General features: G+C 62.4%; 15 non-coding genes across 15 annotated transcripts; all 15 read right to left on the bottom strand.

Annotated features, from left to right (window-relative positions):
- Window positions 1-18: 18 nt before the first annotated feature.
- LOC143789086 (U1 spliceosomal RNA) lies at window positions 19-182 on the bottom strand. The gene has a single exon (XR_013218886.1). It is a non-coding gene; the product is annotated as a U1 spliceosomal RNA (small nuclear RNA).
- A 794-nt stretch (window positions 183-976) lies between these two features.
- On the bottom strand, window positions 977-1,140 carry LOC143789087 (U1 spliceosomal RNA). The gene has a single exon (XR_013218887.1). It is a non-coding gene; the product is annotated as a U1 spliceosomal RNA (small nuclear RNA).
- Window positions 1,141-1,926: 786 nt separating this feature from the next.
- On the bottom strand, window positions 1,927-2,090 carry LOC143789088 (U1 spliceosomal RNA). The gene has a single exon (XR_013218888.1). It is a non-coding gene; the product is annotated as a U1 spliceosomal RNA (small nuclear RNA).
- Window positions 2,091-2,884: 794 nt separating this feature from the next.
- On the bottom strand, window positions 2,885-3,048 carry LOC143789089 (U1 spliceosomal RNA). The gene has a single exon (XR_013218889.1). It is a non-coding gene; the product is annotated as a U1 spliceosomal RNA (small nuclear RNA).
- Window positions 3,049-3,834: 786 nt separating this feature from the next.
- LOC143789092 (U1 spliceosomal RNA) lies at window positions 3,835-3,998 on the bottom strand. Its single transcript, XR_013218891.1, has one exon. It is a non-coding gene; the product is annotated as a U1 spliceosomal RNA (small nuclear RNA).
- A 794-nt stretch (window positions 3,999-4,792) lies between these two features.
- Window positions 4,793-4,956, bottom strand: LOC143789093 (U1 spliceosomal RNA). Its single transcript, XR_013218892.1, has one exon. It is a non-coding gene; the product is annotated as a U1 spliceosomal RNA (small nuclear RNA).
- Window positions 4,957-5,742: 786 nt separating this feature from the next.
- On the bottom strand, window positions 5,743-5,906 carry LOC143789094 (U1 spliceosomal RNA). The gene has a single exon (XR_013218893.1). It is a non-coding gene; the product is annotated as a U1 spliceosomal RNA (small nuclear RNA).
- Window positions 5,907-6,700: 794 nt separating this feature from the next.
- On the bottom strand, window positions 6,701-6,864 carry LOC143789095 (U1 spliceosomal RNA). The gene has a single exon (XR_013218894.1). It is a non-coding gene; the product is annotated as a U1 spliceosomal RNA (small nuclear RNA).
- Window positions 6,865-7,658: 794 nt separating this feature from the next.
- On the bottom strand, window positions 7,659-7,822 carry LOC143789096 (U1 spliceosomal RNA). The gene has a single exon (XR_013218895.1). It is a non-coding gene; the product is annotated as a U1 spliceosomal RNA (small nuclear RNA).
- A 794-nt stretch (window positions 7,823-8,616) lies between these two features.
- LOC143789097 (U1 spliceosomal RNA) lies at window positions 8,617-8,780 on the bottom strand. The gene has a single exon (XR_013218896.1). It is a non-coding gene; the product is annotated as a U1 spliceosomal RNA (small nuclear RNA).
- Window positions 8,781-9,574: 794 nt separating this feature from the next.
- Window positions 9,575-9,738, bottom strand: LOC143789098 (U1 spliceosomal RNA). Its single transcript, XR_013218897.1, has one exon. It is a non-coding gene; the product is annotated as a U1 spliceosomal RNA (small nuclear RNA).
- Window positions 9,739-10,532: 794 nt separating this feature from the next.
- On the bottom strand, window positions 10,533-10,696 carry LOC143789069 (U1 spliceosomal RNA). Its single transcript, XR_013218871.1, has one exon. It is a non-coding gene; the product is annotated as a U1 spliceosomal RNA (small nuclear RNA).
- A 1,106-nt stretch (window positions 10,697-11,802) lies between these two features.
- LOC143789099 (U1 spliceosomal RNA) lies at window positions 11,803-11,966 on the bottom strand. The gene has a single exon (XR_013218898.1). It is a non-coding gene; the product is annotated as a U1 spliceosomal RNA (small nuclear RNA).
- A 794-nt stretch (window positions 11,967-12,760) lies between these two features.
- LOC143789100 (U1 spliceosomal RNA) lies at window positions 12,761-12,924 on the bottom strand. The gene has a single exon (XR_013218899.1). It is a non-coding gene; the product is annotated as a U1 spliceosomal RNA (small nuclear RNA).
- Window positions 12,925-13,718: 794 nt separating this feature from the next.
- LOC143789101 (U1 spliceosomal RNA) lies at window positions 13,719-13,882 on the bottom strand. Its single transcript, XR_013218900.1, has one exon. It is a non-coding gene; the product is annotated as a U1 spliceosomal RNA (small nuclear RNA).
- Window positions 13,883-14,614: the final 732 nt, after the last annotated feature.

The raw sequence follows: 14,614 nt of genomic DNA on the forward strand, positions 1-14,614 counted from the left end.
TCTTTGACCATAGGAAATCAGGGGAAAGCGCGAACGCAGTCCCCCACTACCACAAATTATGCAGTCGAGTTTCCCGCATTTGGGGAAATCGCAGGGGTCAGCACACCCGGAGTGCAATGGATGAGCCTCACCCTGGGAGAACCACCTTAGTGATCATGGTATCTCCCCTGCCAGGTAAGTATGAGTTGGGGCCCGCCGGCCCGACGAGCGCCCCTCCGACGCAGCTCCCCAACATCGCGGAGTCTCGGGCCCGGAAGGGAGGGGGCGGGGGTGGCGTTCGGCACAGACCGCACGGAGGCTCCTCGAGTGGGAGGCGCCGGTCGCTCCCGACGCCCACTCCGCCCCCCACAGGGCAGGCCGAGCTCAAGTCCAAAGCCGCCCAAGATGCACAGCGGCAGCCTGAGTCATTTGCATAGAGGAGCGTTGGCTCCGCCCCAGCAGCCTCACGCTGCTGCGCTGGCCTGAGAACATGCTGTAGACAGCTCGAGCTCCAGCTGCCGGCCGGCACCCTCTCGTGACTCGCTCATCTCCGCTCAAGAGGATGCACGCTGGAGGGAGGCTCAAGGGCAGGAGGCCCAAACCGCAGCAGATAGCCGCGCACCAGCGGCCCACTCACAGGTCCAGCTCCAGCCCGAAGGCTGCGAGATGGGGATGCTGCAGGTGCCCTCCCGTGAGCGAGCGGGCGGGCCTGCCTGCCCCTGCAGACAAGCAGAGCAAGCCATGTCGTCACCAAGTCAATGAGATGCAAATGAGGTGATCATTCCCCACCAGCCAGGGGGGCCAAAAAAGGGCCAAAGTGTCAAGCAAAGGCAACAACCTCAAACAAAACCAAGCAAGCAGCGACGACACAGGGAAGGTGGCATCCTTCCCCCACAAGGGGGAGCCAAAGGCCACATCTGCCTGCTTTGAGCTTCTCCAAAGTCTCACGTTGGCTCAGCAGAGCATCTTTAGTGTTCTGTCTTTGACCATAGGAAATCAGGGGAAAGCGCGAACGCAGTCCCCCACTACCACAAATTATGCAGTCGAGTTTCCCGCATTTGGGGAAATCGCAGGGGTCAGCACACCCGGAGTGCAATGGATGAGCCTCACCCTGGGAGAACCACCTTAGTGATCATGGTATCTCCCCTGCCAGGTAAGTATGAGTTGGGGCCCGACGAGCGCCCCTCCGACGCAGCTCCCCAACATCGCGGAGTCTCGGGCCCGGAAGGGAGGGGGCGGGGGTGGCGTTCGGCACAGACCGCACGGAGGCTCCTCGAGTGGGAGGCGCCGGTCGCTCCCGACGCCCACTCCGCCCCCCACAGGGCAGGCCGAGCTCAAGTCCAAAGCCGCCCAAGATGCACAGCGGCAGCCTGAGTCATTTGCATAGAGGAGCGTTGGCTCCGCCCCAGCAGCCTCACGCTGCTGCGCTGGCCTGAGAACATGCTGTAGACAGCTCGAGCTCCAGCTGCCGGCCGGCACCCTCTCGTGACTCGCTCATCTCCGCTCAAGAGGATGCACGCTGGAGGGAGGCTCAAGGGCAGGAGGCCCAAACCGCAGCAGATAGCCGCGCACCAGCGGCCCACTCACAGGTCCAGCTCCAGCCCGAAGGCTGCGAGATGGGGATGCTGCAGGTGCCCTCCCGTGAGCGAGCGGGCGGGCCTGCCTGCCCCTGCAGACAAGCAGAGCAAGCCATGTCGTCACCAAGTCAATGAGATGCAAATGAGGTGATCATTCCCCACCAGCCAGGGGGGCCAAAAAAGGGCCAAAGTGTCAAGCAAAGGCAACAACCTCAAACAAAACCAAGCAAGCAGCGACGACACAGGGAAGGTGGCATCCTTCCCCCACAAGGGGGAGCCAAAGGCCACATCTGCCTGCTTTGAGCTTCTCCAAAGTCTCACGTTGGCTCAGCAGAGCATCTTTAGTGTTCTGTCTTTGACCATAGGAAATCAGGGGAAAGCGCGAACGCAGTCCCCCACTACCACAAATTATGCAGTCGAGTTTCCCGCATTTGGGGAAATCGCAGGGGTCAGCACACCCGGAGTGCAATGGATGAGCCTCACCCTGGGAGAACCACCTTAGTGATCATGGTATCTCCCCTGCCAGGTAAGTATGAGTTGGGGCCCGCCGGCCCGACGAGCGCCCCTCCGACGCAGCTCCCCAACATCGCGGAGTCTCGGGCCCGGAAGGGAGGGGGCGGGGGTGGCGTTCGGCACAGACCGCACGGAGGCTCCTCGAGTGGGAGGCGCCGGTCGCTCCCGACGCCCACTCCGCCCCCCACAGGGCAGGCCGAGCTCAAGTCCAAAGCCGCCCAAGATGCACAGCGGCAGCCTGAGTCATTTGCATAGAGGAGCGTTGGCTCCGCCCCAGCAGCCTCACGCTGCTGCGCTGGCCTGAGAACATGCTGTAGACAGCTCGAGCTCCAGCTGCCGGCCGGCACCCTCTCGTGACTCGCTCATCTCCGCTCAAGAGGATGCACGCTGGAGGGAGGCTCAAGGGCAGGAGGCCCAAACCGCAGCAGATAGCCGCGCACCAGCGGCCCACTCACAGGTCCAGCTCCAGCCCGAAGGCTGCGAGATGGGGATGCTGCAGGTGCCCTCCCGTGAGCGAGCGGGCGGGCCTGCCTGCCCCTGCAGACAAGCAGAGCAAGCCATGTCGTCACCAAGTCAATGAGATGCAAATGAGGTGATCATTCCCCACCAGCCAGGGGGGCCAAAAAAGGGCCAAAGTGTCAAGCAAAGGCAACAACCTCAAACAAAACCAAGCAAGCAGCGACGACACAGGGAAGGTGGCATCCTTCCCCCACAAGGGGGAGCCAAAGGCCACATCTGCCTGCTTTGAGCTTCTCCAAAGTCTCACGTTGGCTCAGCAGAGCTTCTTTAGTGTTCTGTCTTTGACCATAGGAAATCAGGGGAAAGCGCGAACGCAGTCCCCCACTACCACAAATTATGCAGTCGAGTTTCCCGCATTTGGGGAAATCGCAGGGGTCAGCACACCCGGAGTGCAATGGATGAGCCTCACCCTGGGAGAACCACCTTAGTGATCATGGTATCTCCCCTGCCAGGTAAGTATGAGTTGGGGCCCGACGAGCGCCCCTCCGACGCAGCTCCCCAACATCGCGGAGTCTCGGGCCCGGAAGGGAGGGGGCGGGGGTGGCGTTCGGCACAGACCGCATGGAGGCTCCTCGAGTGGGAGGCGCCGGTCGCTCCCGACGCCCACTCCGCCCCCCACAGGGCAGGCCGAGCTCAAGTCCAAAGCCGCCCAAGATGCACAGCGGCAGCCTGAGTCATTTGCATAGAGGAGCGTTGGCTCCGCCCCAGCAGCCTCACGCTGCTGCGCTGGCCTGAGAACATGCTGTAGACAGCTCGAGCTCCAGCTGCCGGCCGGCACCCTCTCGTGACTCGCTCATCTCCGCTCAAGAGGATGCACGCTGGAGGGAGGCTCAAGGGCAGGAGGCCCAAACCGCAGCAGATAGCCGCGCACCAGCGGCCCACTCACAGGTCCAGCTCCAGCCCGAAGGCTGCGAGATGGGGATGCTGCAGGTGCCCTCCCGTGAGCGAGCGGGCGGGCCTGCCTGCCCCTGCAGACAAGCAGAGCAAGCCATGTCGTCACCAAGTCAATGAGATGCAAATGAGGTGATCATTCCCCACCAGCCAGGGGGGCCAAAAAAGGGCCAAAGTGTCAAGCAAAGGCAACAACCTCAAACAAAACCAAGCAAGCAGCGACGACACAGGGAAGGTGGCATCCTTCCCCCACAAGGGGGAGCCAAAGGCCACATCTGCCTGCTTTGAGCTTCTCCAAAGTCTCACGTTGGCTCAGCAGAGCATCTTTAGTGTTCTGTCTTTGACCATAGGAAATCAGGGGAAAGCGCGAACGCAGTCCCCCACTACCACAAATTATGCAGTCGAGTTTCCCGCATTTGGGGAAATCGCAGGGGTCAGCACACCCGGAGTGCAATGGATGAGCCTCACCCTGGGAGAACCACCTTAGTGATCATGGTATCTCCCCTGCCAGGTAAGTATGAGTTGGGGCCCGCCGGCCCGACGAGCGCCCCTCCGACGCAGCTCCCCAACATCGCGGAGTCTCGGGCCCGGAAGGGAGGGGGCGGGGGTGGCGTTCGGCACAGACCGCACGGAGGCTCCTCGAGTGGGAGGCGCCGGTCGCTCCCGACGCCCACTCCGCCCCCCACAGGGCAGGCCGAGCTCAAGTCCAAAGCCGCCCAAGATGCACAGCGGCAGCCTGAGTCATTTGCATAGAGGAGCGTTGGCTCCGCCCCAGCAGCCTCACGCTGCTGCGCTGGCCTGAGAACATGCTGTAGACAGCTCGAGCTCCAGCTGCCGGCCGGCACCCTCTCGTGACTCGCTCATCTCCGCTCAAGAGGATGCACGCTGGAGGGAGGCTCAAGGGCAGGAGGCCCAAACCGCAGCAGATAGCCGCGCACCAGCGGCCCACTCACAGGTCCAGCTCCAGCCCGAAGGCTGCGAGATGGGGATGCTGCAGGTGCCCTCCCGTGAGCGAGCGGGCGGGCCTGCCTGCCCCTGCAGACAAGCAGAGCAAGCCATGTCGTCACCAAGTCAATGAGATGCAAATGAGGTGATCATTCCCCACCAGCCAGGGGGGCCAAAAAAGGGCCAAAGTGTCAAGCAAAGGCAACAACCTCAAACAAAACCAAGCAAGCAGCGACGACACAGGGAAGGTGGCATCCTTCCCCCACAAGGGGGAGCCAAAGGCCACATCTGCCTGCTTTGAGCTTCTCCAAAGTCTCACGTTGGCTCAGCAGAGCATCTTTAGTGTTCTGTCTTTGACCATAGGAAATCAGGGGAAAGCGCGAACGCAGTCCCCCACTACCACAAATTATGCAGTCGAGTTTCCCGCATTTGGGGAAATCGCAGGGGTCAGCACACCCGGAGTGCAATGGATGAGCCTCACCCTGGGAGAACCACCTTAGTGATCATGGTATCTCCCCTGCCAGGTAAGTATGAGTTGGGGCCCGACGAGCGCCCCTCCGACGCAGCTCCCCAACATCGCGGAGTCTCGGGCCCGGAAGGGAGGGGGCGGGGGTGGCGTTCGGCACAGACCGCATGGAGGCTCCTCGAGTGGGAGGCGCCGGTCGCTCCCGACGCCCACTCCGCCCCCCACAGGGCAGGCCGAGCTCAAGTCCAAAGCCGCCCAAGATGCACAGCGGCAGCCTGAGTCATTTGCATAGAGGAGCGTTGGCTCCGCCCCAGCAGCCTCACGCTGCTGCGCTGGCCTGAGAACATGCTGTAGACAGCTCGAGCTCCAGCTGCCGGCCGGCACCCTCTCGTGACTCGCTCATCTCCGCTCAAGAGGATGCACGCTGGAGGGAGGCTCAAGGGCAGGAGGCCCAAACCGCAGCAGATAGCCGCGCACCAGCGGCCCACTCACAGGTCCAGCTCCAGCCCGAAGGCTGCGAGATGGGGATGCTGCAGGTGCCCTCCCGTGAGCGAGCGGGCGGGCCTGCCTGCCCCTGCAGACAAGCAGAGCAAGCCATGTCGTCACCAAGTCAATGAGATGCAAATGAGGTGATCATTCCCCACCAGCCAGGGGGGCCAAAAAAGGGCCAAAGTGTCAAGCAAAGGCAACAACCTCAAACAAAACCAAGCAAGCAGCGACGACACAGGGAAGGTGGCATCCTTCCCCCACAAGGGGGAGCCAAAGGCCACATCTGCCTGCTTTGAGCTTCTCCAAAGTCTCACGTTGGCTCAGCAGAGCATCTTTAGTGTTCTGTCTTTGACCATAGGAAATCAGGGGAAAGCGCGAACGCAGTCCCCCACTACCACAAATTATGCAGTCGAGTTTCCCGCATTTGGGGAAATCGCAGGGGTCAGCACACCCGGAGTGCAATGGATGAGCCTCACCCTGGGAGAACCACCTTAGTGATCATGGTATCTCCCCTGCCAGGTAAGTATGAGTTGGGGCCCGCCGGCCCGACGAGCGCCCCTCCGACGCAGCTCCCCAACATCGCGGAGTCTCGGGCCCGGAAGGGAGGGGGCGGGGGTGGCGTTCGGCACAGACCGCACGGAGGCTCCTCGAGTGGGAGGCGCCGGTCGCTCCCGACGCCCACTCCGCCCCCCACAGGGCAGGCCGAGCTCAAGTCCAAAGCCGCCCAAGATGCACAGCGGCAGCCTGAGTCATTTGCATAGAGGAGCGTTGGCTCCGCCCCAGCAGCCTCACGCTGCTGCGCTGGCCTGAGAACATGCTGTAGACAGCTCGAGCTCCAGCTGCCGGCCGGCACCCTCTCGTGACTCGCTCATCTCCGCTCAAGAGGATGCACGCTGGAGGGAGGCTCAAGGGCAGGAGGCCCAAACCGCAGCAGATAGCCGCGCACCAGCGGCCCACTCACAGGTCCAGCTCCAGCCCGAAGGCTGCGAGATGGGGATGCTGCAGGTGCCCTCCCGTGAGCGAGCGGGCGGGCCTGCCTGCCCCTGCAGACAAGCAGAGCAAGCCATGTCGTCACCAAGTCAATGAGATGCAAATGAGGTGATCATTCCCCACCAGCCAGGGGGGCCAAAAAAGGGCCAAAGTGTCAAGCAAAGGCAACAACCTCAAACAAAACCAAGCAAGCAGCGACGACACAGGGAAGGTGGCATCCTTCCCCCACAAGGGGGAGCCAAAGGCCACATCTGCCTGCTTTGAGCTTCTCCAAAGTCTCACGTTGGCTCAGCAGAGCATCTTTAGTGTTCTGTCTTTGACCATAGGAAATCAGGGGAAAGCGCGAACGCAGTCCCCCACTACCACAAATTATGCAGTCGAGTTTCCCGCATTTGGGGAAATCGCAGGGGTCAGCACACCCGGAGTGCAATGGATGAGCCTCACCCTGGGAGAACCACCTTAGTGATCATGGTATCTCCCCTGCCAGGTAAGTATGAGTTGGGGCCCGCCGGCCCGACGAGCGCCCCTCCGACGCAGCTCCCCAACATCGCGGAGTCTCGGGCCCGGAAGGGAGGGGGCGGGGGTGGCGTTCGGCACAGACCGCACGGAGGCTCCTCGAGTGGGAGGCGCCGGTCGCTCCCGACGCCCACTCCGCCCCCCACAGGGCAGGCCGAGCTCAAGTCCAAAGCCGCCCAAGATGCACAGCGGCAGCCTGAGTCATTTGCATAGAGGAGCGTTGGCTCCGCCCCAGCAGCCTCACGCTGCTGCGCTGGCCTGAGAACATGCTGTAGACAGCTCGAGCTCCAGCTGCCGGCCGGCACCCTCTCGTGACTCGCTCATCTCCGCTCAAGAGGATGCACGCTGGAGGGAGGCTCAAGGGCAGGAGGCCCAAACCGCAGCAGATAGCCGCGCACCAGCGGCCCACTCACAGGTCCAGCTCCAGCCCGAAGGCTGCGAGATGGGGATGCTGCAGGTGCCCTCCCGTGAGCGAGCGGGCGGGCCTGCCTGCCCCTGCAGACAAGCAGAGCAAGCCATGTCGTCACCAAGTCAATGAGATGCAAATGAGGTGATCATTCCCCACCAGCCAGGGGGGCCAAAAAAGGGCCAAAGTGTCAAGCAAAGGCAACAACCTCAAACAAAACCAAGCAAGCAGCGACGACACAGGGAAGGTGGCATCCTTCCCCCACAAGGGGGAGCCAAAGGCCACATCTGCCTGCTTTGAGCTTCTCCAAAGTCTCACGTTGGCTCAGCAGAGCATCTTTAGTGTTCTGTCTTTGACCATAGGAAATCAGGGGAAAGCGCGAACGCAGTCCCCCACTACCACAAATTATGCAGTCGAGTTTCCCGCATTTGGGGAAATCGCAGGGGTCAGCACACCCGGAGTGCAATGGATGAGCCTCACCCTGGGAGAACCACCTTAGTGATCATGGTATCTCCCCTGCCAGGTAAGTATGAGTTGGGGCCCGCCGGCCCGACGAGCGCCCCTCCGACGCAGCTCCCCAACATCGCGGAGTCTCGGGCCCGGAAGGGAGGGGGCGGGGGTGGCGTTCGGCACAGACCGCACGGAGGCTCCTCGAGTGGGAGGCGCCGGTCGCTCCCGACGCCCACTCCGCCCCCCACAGGGCAGGCCGAGCTCAAGTCCAAAGCCGCCCAAGATGCACAGCGGCAGCCTGAGTCATTTGCATAGAGGAGCGTTGGCTCCGCCCCAGCAGCCTCACGCTGCTGCGCTGGCCTGAGAACATGCTGTAGACAGCTCGAGCTCCAGCTGCCGGCCGGCACCCTCTCGTGACTCGCTCATCTCCGCTCAAGAGGATGCACGCTGGAGGGAGGCTCAAGGGCAGGAGGCCCAAACCGCAGCAGATAGCCGCGCACCAGCGGCCCACTCACAGGTCCAGCTCCAGCCCGAAGGCTGCGAGATGGGGATGCTGCAGGTGCCCTCCCGTGAGCGAGCGGGCGGGCCTGCCTGCCCCTGCAGACAAGCAGAGCAAGCCATGTCGTCACCAAGTCAATGAGATGCAAATGAGGTGATCATTCCCCACCAGCCAGGGGGGCCAAAAAAGGGCCAAAGTGTCAAGCAAAGGCAACAACCTCAAACAAAACCAAGCAAGCAGCGACGACACAGGGAAGGTGGCATCCTTCCCCCACAAGGGGGAGCCAAAGGCCACATCTGCCTGCTTTGAGCTTCTCCAAAGTCTCACGTTGGCTCAGCAGAGCATCTTTAGTGTTCTGTCTTTGACCATAGGAAATCAGGGGAAAGCGCGAACGCAGTCCCCCACTACCACAAATTATGCAGTCGAGTTTCCCGCATTTGGGGAAATCGCAGGGGTCAGCACACCCGGAGTGCAATGGATGAGCCTCACCCTGGGAGAACCACCTTAGTGATCATGGTATCTCCCCTGCCAGGTAAGTATGAGTTGGGGCCCGCCGGCCCGACGAGCGCCCCTCCGACGCAGCTCCCCAACATCGCGGAGTCTCGGGCCCGGAAGGGAGGGGGCGGGGGTGGCGTTCGGCACAGACCGCACGGAGGCTCCTCGAGTGGGAGGCGCCGGTCGCTCCCGACGCCCACTCCGCCCCCCACAGGGCAGGCCGAGCTCAAGTCCAAAGCCGCCCAAGATGCACAGCGGCAGCCTGAGTCATTTGCATAGAGGAGCGTTGGCTCCGCCCCAGCAGCCTCACGCTGCTGCGCTGGCCTGAGAACATGCTGTAGACAGCTCGAGCTCCAGCTGCCGGCCGGCACCCTCTCGTGACTCGCTCATCTCCGCTCAAGAGGATGCACGCTGGAGGGAGGCTCAAGGGCAGGAGGCCCAAACCGCAGCAGATAGCCGCGCACCAGCGGCCCACTCACAGGTCCAGCTCCAGCCCGAAGGCTGCGAGATGGGGATGCTGCAGGTGCCCTCCCGTGAGCGAGCGGGCGGGCCTGCCTGCCCCTGCAGACAAGCAGAGCAAGCCATGTCGTCACCAAGTCAATGAGATGCAAATGAGGTGATCATTCCCCACCAGCCAGGGGGGCCAAAAAAGGGCCAAAGTGTCAAGCAAAGGCAACAACCTCAAACAAAACCAAGCAAGCAGCGACGACACAGGGAAGGTGGCATCCTTCCCCCACAAGGGGGAGCCAAAGGCCACATCTGCCTGCTTTGAGCTTCTCCAAAGTCTCACGTTGGCTCAGCAGAGCATCTTTAGTGTTCTGTCTTTGACCATAGGAAATCAGGGGAAAGCGCGAACGCAGTCCCCCACTACCACAAATTATGCAGTCGAGTTTCCCGCATTTGGGGAAATCGCAGGGGTCAGCACACCCGGAGTGCAATGGATGAGCCTCACCCTGGGAGAACCACCTTAGTGATCATGGTATCTCCCCTGCCAGGTAAGTATGAGTTGGGGCCCGCCGGCCCGACGAGCGCCCCTCCGACGCAGCTCCCCAACATCGCGGAGTCTCGGGCCCGGAAGGGAGGGGGCGGGGGTGGCGTTCGGCACAGACCGCACGGAGGCTCCTCGAGTGGGAGGCGCCGGTCGCTCCCGACGCCCACTCCGCCCCCCACAGGGCAGGCCGAGCTCAAGTCCAAAGCCGCCCAAGATGCACAGCGGCAGCCTGAGTCATTTGCATAGAGGAGCGTTGGCTCCGCCCCAGCAGCCTCACGCTGCTGCGCTGGCCTGAGAACATGCTGTAGACAGCTCGAGCTCCAGCTGCCGGCCGGCACCCTCTCGTGACTCGCTCATCTCCGCTCAAGAGGATGCACGCTGGAGGGAGGCTCAAGGGCAGGAGGCCCAAACCGCAGCAGATAGCCGCGCACCAGCGGCCCACTCACAGGTCCAGCTCCAGCCCGAAGGCTGCGAGATGGGGATGCTGCAGGTGCCCTCCCGTGAGCGAGCGGGCGGGCCTGCCTGCCCCTGCAGACAAGCAGAGCAAGCCATGTCGTCACCAAGTCAATGAGATGCAAATGAGGTGATCATTCCCCACCAGCCAGGGGGGCCAAAAAAGGGCCAAAGTGTCAAGCAAAGGCAACAACCTCAAACAAAACCAAGCAAGCAGCGACGACACAGGGAAGGTGGCATCCTTCCCCCACAAGGGGGAGCCAAAGGCCACATCTGCCTGCTTTGAGCTTCTCCAAAGTCTCACGTTGGCTCAGCAGAGCATCTTTAGTGTTCTGTCTTTGACCATAGGAAATCAGGGGAAAGCGCGAACGCAGTCCCCCACTACCACAAATTATGCAGTCGAGTTTCCCGCATTTGGGGAAATCGCAGGGGTCAGCACACCCGGAGTGCAATGGATGAGCCTCACCCTGGGAGAACCACCTTAGTGATCATGGTATCTCCCCTGCCAGGGAAGGCTACGTTCAGATTTGCGGCTAGCGCCGCAGCGTCGGGCGCCGCAGCGGCGCCGCATGCATCATGCGCCCCTATATTTAACATGGGGGCGCATGGACATGCGGTGCACTTGCTTTTTGCGCCGCATGCGTCCCTGCGGCGCCCGCGTCTGGGCGCGGAGGACGCAGCAAGTTGCATTTTTGCTGCGTCCAAATTCAATGGAAAAAAGGACGCATGCGGCGCAAAAAGCAGCGTTGTGCATGTGTTCACATTTGCGCTGTGCGTTGCGGCGGCGACGCTGCGGCGCACACCGCAAATGTGAACGTAGCCTAAGTATGAGTTGGGGCCCGCCGGCCCGACGAGCGCCCCTCCGACGCAGCTCCCCAACATCGCGGAGTCTCGGGCCCGGAAGGGAGGGGGCGGGGGTGGCGTTCGGCACAGACCGCACGGAGGCTCCTCGAGTGGGAGGCGCCGGTCGCTCCCGACGCCCACTCCGCCCCCCACAGGGCAGGCCGAGCTCAAGTCCAAAGCCGCCCAAGATGCACAGCGGCAGCCTGAGTCATTTGCATAGAGGAGCGTTGGCTCCGCCCCAGCAGCCTCACGCTGCTGCGCTGGCCTGAGAACATGCTGTAGACAGCTCGAGCTCCAGCTGCCGGCCGGCACCCTCTCGTGACTCGCTCATCTCCGCTCAAGAGGATGCACGCTGGAGGGAGGCTCAAGGGCAGGAGGCCCAAACCGCAGCAGATAGCCGCGCACCAGCGGCCCACTCACAGGTCCAGCTCCAGCCCGAAGGCTGCGAGATGGGGATGCTGCAGGTGCCCTCCCGTGAGCGAGCGGGCGGGCCTGCCTGCCCCTGCAGACAAGCAGAGCAAGCCATGTCGTCACCAAGTCAATGAGATGCAAATGAGGTGATCATTCCCCACCAGCCAGGGGGGCCAAAAAAGGGCCAAAGTGTCAAGCAAAGGCAACAACCTCAAACAAAACCAAGAAAGCAGCGACGACACAGGGAAGGTGGCATCCTTCCCCCACAAGGGGGAGCCAAAGGCCACATCTGCCTGCTTTGAGCTTCTCCAAAGTCTCACGTTGGCTCAGCAGAGCATCTTTAGTGTTCTGTCTTTGACCATAGGAAATCAGGGGAAAGCGCGAACGCAGTCCCCCACTACCACAAATTATGCAGTCGAGTTTCCCGCATTTGGGGAAATCGCAGGGGTCAGCACACCCGGAGTGCAATGGATGAGCCTCACCCTGGGAGAACCACCTTAGTGATCATGGTATCTCCCCTGCCAGGTAAGTATGAGTTGGGGCCCGCCGGCCCGACGAGCGCCCCTCCGACGCAGCTCCCCAACATCGCGGAGTCTCGGGCCCGGAAGGGAGGGGGCGGGGGTGGCGTTCGGCACAGACCGCACGGAGGCTCCTCGAGTGGGAGGCGCCGGTCGCTCCCGACGCCCACTCCGCCCCCCACAGGGCAGGCCGAGCTCAAGTCCAAAGCCGCCCAAGATGCACAGCGGCAGCCTGAGTCATTTGCATAGAGGAGCGTTGGCTCCGCCCCAGCAGCCTCACGCTGCTGCGCTGGCCTGAGAACATGCTGTAGACAGCTCGAGCTCCAGCTGCCGGCCGGCACCCTCTCGTGACTCGCTCATCTCCGCTCAAGAGGATGCACGCTGGAGGGAGGCTCAAGGGCAGGAGGCCCAAACCGCAGCAGATAGCCGCGCACCAGCGGCCCACTCACAGGTCCAGCTCCAGCCCGAAGGCTGCGAGATGGGGATGCTGCAGGTGCCCTCCCGTGAGCGAGCGGGCGGGCCTGCCTGCCCCTGCAGACAAGCAGAGCAAGCCATGTCGTCACCAAGTCAATGAGATGCAAATGAGGTGATCATTCCCCACCAGCCAGGGGGGCCAAAAAAGGGCCAAAGTGTCAAGCAAAGGCAACAACCTCAAACAAAACCAAGCAAGCAGCGACGACACAGGGAAGGTGGCATCCTTCCCCCACAAGGGGGAGCCAAAGGCCACATCTGCCTGCTTTGAGCTTCTCCAAAGTCTCACGTTGGCTCAGCAGAGCATCTTTAGTGTTCTGTCTTTGACCATAGGAAATCAGGGGAAAGCGCGAACGCAGTCCCCCACTACCACAAATTATGCAGTCGAGTTTCCCGCATTTGGGGAAATCGCAGGGGTCAGCACACCCGGAGTGCAATGGATGAGCCTCACCCTGGGAGAACCACCTTAGTGATCATGGTATCTCCCCTGCCAGGTAAGTATGAGTTGGGGCCCGCCGGCCCGACGAGCGCCCCTCCGACGCAGCTCCCCAACATCGCGGAGTCTCGGGCCCGGAAGGGAGGGGGCGGGGGTGGCGTTCGGCACAGACCGCACGGAGGCTCCTCGAGTGGGAGGCGCCGGTCGCTCCCGACGCCCACTCCGCCCCCCACAGGGCAGGCCGAGCTCAAGTCCAAAGCCGCCCAAGATGCACAGCGGCAGCCTGAGTCATTTGCATAGAGGAGCGTTGGCTCCGCCCCAGCAGCCTCACGCTGCTGCGCTGGCCTGAGAACATGCTGTAGACAGCTCGAGCTCCAGCTGCCGGCCGGCACCCTCTCGTGACTCGCTCATCTCCGCTCAAGAGGATGCACGCTGGAGGGAGGCTCAAGGGCAGGAGGCCCAAACCGCAGCAGATAGCCGCGCACCAGCGGCCCACTCACAGGTCCAGCTCCAGCCCGAAGGCTGCGAGATGGGGATGCTGCAGGTGCCCTCCCGTGAGCGAGCGGGCGGGCCTGCCTGCCCCTGCAGACAAGCAGAGCAAGCCATGTCGTCACCAAGTCAATGAGATGCAAATGAGGTGATCATTCCCCACCAGCCAGGGGGGCCAAAAAAGGGCCAAAGTGTCAAGCAAAGGCAACAACCTCAAACAAAACCAAGCAAGCAGCGACGACACAGGGAAGGTGGCATCCTTCCCCCACAAGGGGGAGCCAAAGGCCACATCTGCCTGCTTTGAGCTTCTCCAAAGTCTCACGTTGGCTCAGCAGAGCATCTTTAGTGTTCTGTCTTTGACCATAGGAAATCAGGGGAAAGCGCGAACGCAGTCCCCCACTACCACAAATTATGCAGTCGAGTTTCCCGCATTTGGGGAAATCGCAGGGGTCAGCACACCCGGAGTGCAATGGATGAGCCTCACCCTGGGAGAACCACCTTAGTGATCATGGTATCTCCCCTGCCAGGTAAGTATGAGTTGGGGCCCGCCGGCCCGACGAGCGCCCCTCCGACGCAGCTCCCCAACATCGCGGAGTCTCGGGCCCGGAAGGGAGGGGGCGGGGGTGGCGTTCGGCACAGACCGCACGGAGGCTCCTCGAGTGGGAGGCGCCGGTCGCTCCCGACGCCCACTCCGCCCCCCACAGGGCAGGCCGAGCTCAAGTCCAAAGCCGCCCAAGATGCACAGCGGCAGCCTGAGTCATTTGCATAGAGGAGCGTTGGCTCCGCCCCAGCAGCCTCACGCTGCTGCGCTGGCCTGAGAACATGCTGTAGACAGCTCGAGCTCCAGCTGCCGGCCGGCACCCTCTCGTGACTCGCTCATCTCCGCTCAAGAGGATGCACGCTGGAGGGAGGCTCAAGGGCAGGAGGCCCAAACCGCAGCAGATAGCCGCGCACCAGCGGCCCACTCACAGGTCCAGCTCCAGCCCGAAGGCTGCGAGATGGGGATGCTGCAGGTGCCCTCCCGTGAGCGAGCGGGCGGGCCTGCCTGCCCCTGCAGACAAGCAGAGCAAGCCATGTCGTCACCAAGTCAATGAGATGCAAATGAGGTGATCATTCCCCACCAGCCAGGGGGGCCAAAAAAGGGCCAAAGTGTCAAGCAAAGGCAACAACCTCAAACAAAACCAAGCAAGCAGCGACGACACAGGGAAGGTGGCATCCTTCCCCCACAAGGGGGAGCCAAAGGCCACATCTGCCTGCTTTGAGCTTC

Source organism: Ranitomeya variabilis, assembly GCF_051348905.1.
Source record: "Ranitomeya variabilis isolate aRanVar5 chromosome 1 unlocalized genomic scaffold, aRanVar5.hap1 SUPER_1_unloc_2, whole genome shotgun sequence".
NCBI classification, from domain to species: Eukaryota; Metazoa; Chordata; class Amphibia; order Anura; family Dendrobatidae; genus Ranitomeya; species Ranitomeya variabilis.